Below are 6,246 nucleotides of genomic sequence, written 5' to 3'. Positions count from 1 at the left end.
AAATAGGGAGAAAAGGGCAAAAGCTTTTTGAAGGAAAGAATGGCTGAGAAAATCCTAAAACTGGGGAGAGATATGGACACTGTTGGTGGGAATGTAAATTGGTACAACCATTATGGAAAACAGTATGAAGTTTCCTCAAAAAATTAAAAAATAGAAATGCCATATGATCCTGCAATCCCACTCTGGACTCATATCTGAAAGAAATGAAATTATCTTGAAGAGATAGCTGCATTCTAATGTTTGCTGCAGCATCGTTCACAATAGCCAAGACATGGAAACAACCCACATGATAATCAGCAGATGATAAATAGACAAAGAAAATGTGAATTATATATAATTTAGCCATTAAAAAAAGGAAATCTTGCCACTTGCAACAACATAGGTGAAATTTGAGAGTATTATGCTAAGTGAAATAAATAAATAAAGCATAAGAAAGAAATACTGTATGATATCACTTCATATGTAATCCAAAACTAACTCACAGAAACAGAGAATACAATGGTAGCTCCCGGGAGCTGGGGGTGGGAGAAATGGGGAGATGTTGGTTAAATGTACAAACTTTTAGCTGTAAGATGAGTAAGTTCTGGGGAGCTAATAACAGCATGGTGACTATAGTTAATAATACTGTATTGTACACTTGAATATTGCTAAGTGAGTAAACCTTAAATGTTCTCACCACAGGGGGGAAAAATGGTAATTATGTGAGGTGATGGAGGTGTTAACTAACCTTTTTCTGATAATCATTTTACAACATATACATGTATCTAATAATCACTTTGTACACCTTAACTTAGGTGGGGCTAAGATGTCAATCATAGCTCATTAAGCCTGGGGAGGAGGGGGAAGAAATTATAAGGAAAAAAAGGAATATTTGAGTATATAAATGAATGAAGGTTAACAGAGTTGTTCCAAGATCACACAGCTAGTAAGCATCGAGTCTAGAGAATACTGTGTAAAGTAGGACTTCCCACATTCCTGTGCTATGCCAATGCTGACATTCTCTAGGCACATCCAAATTAGAGGTCAGCTTGGTAGCATAGTGTCGAGGACAATGCATGAGACTAGGAAGGACAGAGCTGGGTCCTGGTCCCGGTCCCACAGTTTACCATAGGCCATTAGACAAGTCACTTAGCTTTCCTTAGCTTCAATTTCCTCATCTGTAAAATAAAAATAATATCGACTTTTCATTGTGTTGGCAGTTATTGCATAATAATATTAACTTCACCATACCTAAAAGGAAGTAGTAACTTTAACTGCACAGAGTTAATATGAAAATTAAGGGAGACTGTAAACTGTGAAATCACTCTTCAAACTAAAAAGATCTGTGCAAATGTAAATCCACAGAAGAAGCAATTATCTTCACAATTAAGAAAGACTGAGAAACAGGGAAGCACATTTCCCATCATTATACATGGTCATTGCTACCACGACCACCTGTCAGAGAAGCTTCAGTTATAAGATCTGCCCTTTGTCTATAGCACTCATTGACACTTGGGGCCACTAGCCAAAGCTTGGGTGAAGGATTTTACCTCAGGAAATTCCAGACATGGGCTTAACACCAGGATCCTGATGTCGCTGCATTCCTATCTGCAGGAGTTAGGAGTCAAACCTGGCACAGGACTTCCTGCTAGCATGCTACCCGTAGCCCAGCCAGCTTTCCTCATCTTCGCTGAAATCATTACACCTGTGTCATCTGCTTTTGGTTCGAGGCCTACCACTCTGGCTGCTCATTCAGTTTCCACTAAGAAAGTCACCTAATATTCTATAGCAATTGTTAAATGTTAAATTGCATCCCCTAAAAAAAAATACGAGAGTCCTAATCCCCAAGATGCCTCAGAATTTGTCCTTATTTGAAAATAGGGCTATTAGATATGTAATTAGTTGAATTCAAATGAGATTATATTCGAGTAAGGTTGGTCCCTAATCCAATATGACTGGTGTCCGCAGAAGTAGATGTCCATGTGAAGACACAGAGACACACAGGCACAAGGCCACATGATGACAAAGGCAGACAATGAAGTTATGCAGCTATAACCAAGGAACCCCAAGGATTGATGGCAAACTCCAGAGGCTAAGAAGAGGCAGCCAAGAATTCTCCTACAGGTTTCAGAGGGAGCATGGCTCTGCTGACACCTTCACCGCAGACTTGTAGCCTCCAGAACTGGGAAACAATGCATTTCTATTATTTTAAGCCACTCGGTTCATGGTACTTTGTCATAGCAACCCTAAAAAACTAATACAGCTTAGTCTACAATCCAGCGAAAGTGCAATAGCGCTACCCCCACCGGACTCATCAACAAGAAGAACTCCCAAACAAAGGTTCAAAGTAGCGTTATGTCTCATTTATCCAGAAAGCAATGCTTTAGGAGACTCAACTATGTAACTGTGGCCAAGGACCAGAAAGGAGGCAATAAAGTGCCCCAGTCAAATACCTATGACATAGTTCACATTGTTAATTCCTAGAAGAGATTTTTGAAGACTCATTTAGAACCTACTGACCCTTATCTGAGAAACTGCCCTACAGCAGAGTTGACGCATAAACTACTGGAGAGTAGGTATAGAGCTGATAGCAGAGGCGAGCAGTAGCTGAGGATGGAGAAGACAAACTTACAGGTGACATTTAAAAAACTCTCGGCATCCTGGGGCCATTTAGAGCAGAGGGAAACATGTCTACATTTTAATAAATGCTTGGGAAAAAATGATGAGTTTGATTCATCCAAAATGTATAAGTGGTTTTTCTCCAGTCAGTTGGAGTAACACGGACCATTTTTACGCCCCTGCCCGAAAAGACTAAAAAGCCAGACAAAATATATGAAACAATGGTGTTCAGGGACATAGGATACCAGGCAACGAGGGACAGTGATTCCTCAGAGATGGGAAGCAAATGAGGTGAGCCCTACTATTGCCCAAGAGCGCGTGCAGGCTTTGGAACTGGGGGGGAGGGTCCAGCAGGGCCCAGGCTCTCCTGAGTGGGGGAACGGAGGGAAACTCCAGTGAGCTTCCAGGGAACTGTGCCAGCGAGGAAAGAGCTGCAGAAGGAGCACTCCTCCAGAGATCTAGGGAGTCTCCCTCACATCCTCATGGTGTCCGGAAACTACCCAAGACTGGGGAAAGAACCACCAGAAAGGATCAGCAAGCACAAGCCCCAGAGTTCACACACACCTGGAAACAATTCCTGTTGCCACAGCAGAGCAGAAAACCTCATAATTCATGGAGCGTCAGGCAGAGCACTAAGAAAGGTTTTTTTCCCTCAGCCGTGGGACAAAATTGGCTCTGATATAAACACTAATTCCAGTAGCACCTAACAAGATTTAAAATACTTTAACAACAGTATGGTCTCAAAGTATCTCCCCACAAAATACTTATTAATTACAAACTGATAAAGGGCAAGTTTACGGTGGTGAAGCTAGGCAGACACAAGCCCATCAAATGATCAAAAGTTGAGTCACCAGTAATGGACAAGTCAATGTGCCTCCTCATAGGATGCATTAACGGCATTCCTTTTGTAATGCTCCTGCCAAGAATGCATTCTCCAAATCAAATCATGGGGATACGTTAGGCAAACCCAAAATGGGGGAAGTTTTACCACGTAACTGGCCTATGACCTTAAAAAGTGGCAAAGTCATGAAAGTCCTGGAAAGACTGAGAAACTGAGTGTGAAAGAGACAAAAGATGCAAGACAACCAAATACAACCAGCAACTCTGGATCGGACCCTTTTTCTTTAAAAACCACAGCTGGGCACCCTGGGGGAACATGAGTGAGATCTCTGGATGACATGACAGTAATAGACAGATGTTAATGGCCTGATTTTTATTTTGATGGTAGCACAGAAAGTCCTTCTGTGGAAGAATTACATACTGAAGTCTTCCAGCAACTTACTTTCCAATGGCTCAGGAAAACTGTTATTTGTAATATTCCGGCAAATTTTCTGTAAATATGAAATTTTATTAAAATATAAAAATAAAACTTTACTGAGGAACAGGAAGGAAAATTCTAATAAGTGAAGAGACATTCTGTATTTCTAGAATGGGAAGGTTATATATTTCAAAACCATCATTTCTTCCACGTAAATTTTATGAAATCAATACACTTCAAATTAAAATTCCATCAGAAATTTGTGAAAGTATTAGGGTAAAAGAGCCAATAAAATATTGGAAACTAAAGAAAACAAGGAGTAATTTACATTTCAATATATTTAAATTTACTTCAAAATGCAGTAATCAAAATGGCACACTATGGCACCAGCCTGCAAAATACTTGAATAATTGAACAGAATGAAAAGGCATCAAAAAAGGTCAAGTTAATGGCATTTGAAATCAGTTAGGATGAGTTACTTATCAAATATTAGGCTACTGGTTAATAAATTTGGGGGGAAATTTTTAAATACGTAACATGCCTCATACTATATATCAAAATAAATCCCATGTACATTAAAGTTTAAATACACATAATGCATCTATAAAAGTAATAGAGAAATGTAATCAACACATTTCTAAAATCTTGAGGTGCAAAAATTTTCTAAATATGACATCAAAGGCAGGAACAGAAGATAAAAATGGAATTATGTACATATGAAGTTAAAACCTTTGTACATCAAAAAGTACACAAAGAAAGATAAAACGGTTGTAACAAAATCAGGAAAGAGTTATAATGTCCTTACTATTAATTTTTTTTTTAACGTTTATTTATTTTTGAGACAGAGAGAGAGCATGAACAGGGGAGGGGCAGAGAGAAAAGGAGACTCCAGGCTCTGAGCTGTCAGCACAGAGCTCATCCCAGGGCTAGAACTCACAAACCACAAGAACAGGACCTGAGCCAAAGTCAGACGCTTAACCAACTGAGCCACCCAGGTGCCCCTATAATGTCCTTACTATTAAAGAACATTATATATCAATTAGAAAGTAAACCCCAAAAAGAAAAGAAACAAGTCACAAAGGAAGACAAATAACTAATAAACACAAGAAGCTGGGTGTTGAATTTCATTAGAAATAAAGATGCAAATTACAAAATATCATTCTTCACCTATCAAATTAACAGAGGTTAGATGCTCATCCAAAAGCATCTCTTCTAATAATAAAAAATTAGACATAAGCCCAGCCCTTTTTAAAACAAAGAAACTGTTAAATAAATTACAATATTATGGTAAGTAGAAGTCTAAGATGGCCCCAGGATTTCTCCACCCTGGTACACATGCCTTGTAGAATCCTGCTGACTATCAATATGATGGTTTACTACCCTGATTAGATCATGTTATATGGCATAGTTATCCTTAAAATGAGGAGATTTTTCTGGTAGGCATGGCCTAATCTTATGAGCCCTTTAAAAGGGAAGAGTTTTCTCTGGTCACAGAAGCCAAAAAGTACAAATACAGTAAGGATTCAATGCACCACTACTTGCCTGCAGATCAAGGGGGCCTTGCTTGCATGTCAAGGAAAACAGGTGGCCTCCAGCTGCTAAGAGCAGTCCTCAGCTAACAACCAGCAAATACAAGAGGACTTCAGCCCTATGACCTTGAGGAACTGAATTCTGCCAACAAAAATGAGCTTGGAACAAGTCTTCCGAGAGTCTTCAGAGAACTTAGCCCAGCTGATACTTTGATTTTGGCCTTTTGACATGTGACCAGAGACCTTAACCATGCCATGCCAGACTTCTGACCTATGGAACTGTGAGCTAATACATGGGTATTATTTTATTTATTTACTTTTTAAATGTTTATTTATTTATTTTGAGAGAGAGAGCACACGTGCACAGAGTGGGAAAGGGGCAGAGAAGAGAGGGAGAGAGAGAATCCCAAGCAGGCTCCAGGCTATCAGCGCAGAGCCTGACTTGGGACTTGATCTCACGAACTGTGGGATCATGACCTGAGCCAAAATCAAGAGTCTTATGCTTGACCTACATGCCCATGGGTATTATTTTAAATTGCTGAGTTTGTGGTAATTTGTTACACATCAATAGAAAACTAGTGCAAATATATTCACACAAAGTATTTCAAGTATCTGATTGGTATTTTCACTAAAAGTACAAGAAAACTGGCAAATGTTTATGATATAGTATTTGGATTTTTTTCTAAAGGAATCAAGGGGCACCTGGGTGGCTTAGTTGGTAAGCATCTGACTTAAGTTCAGGTCATGATCTCATGGTTTGTGGGTTCGAGCCCTGCATTGGCTCTATGCTGACAGCTCAGAGCCTGGAGCCTGCTTCGGATTCTGCGTCTCCCTCTCTCTCTGCCCCTCCCCAACTTGTGC

The sequence above is a fragment of the Panthera pardus genome, unplaced genomic scaffold (assembly GCF_024362965.1).
Source record: "Panthera pardus isolate Hobbes unplaced genomic scaffold, ASM2436296v1 HiC_scaffold_26, whole genome shotgun sequence".
Taxonomy (NCBI): Eukaryota; Metazoa; Chordata; class Mammalia; order Carnivora; family Felidae; genus Panthera; species Panthera pardus.
The sequence above is the reverse complement of the archived record's forward strand: the minus strand, read 5'-3'. Positions refer to the sequence as shown.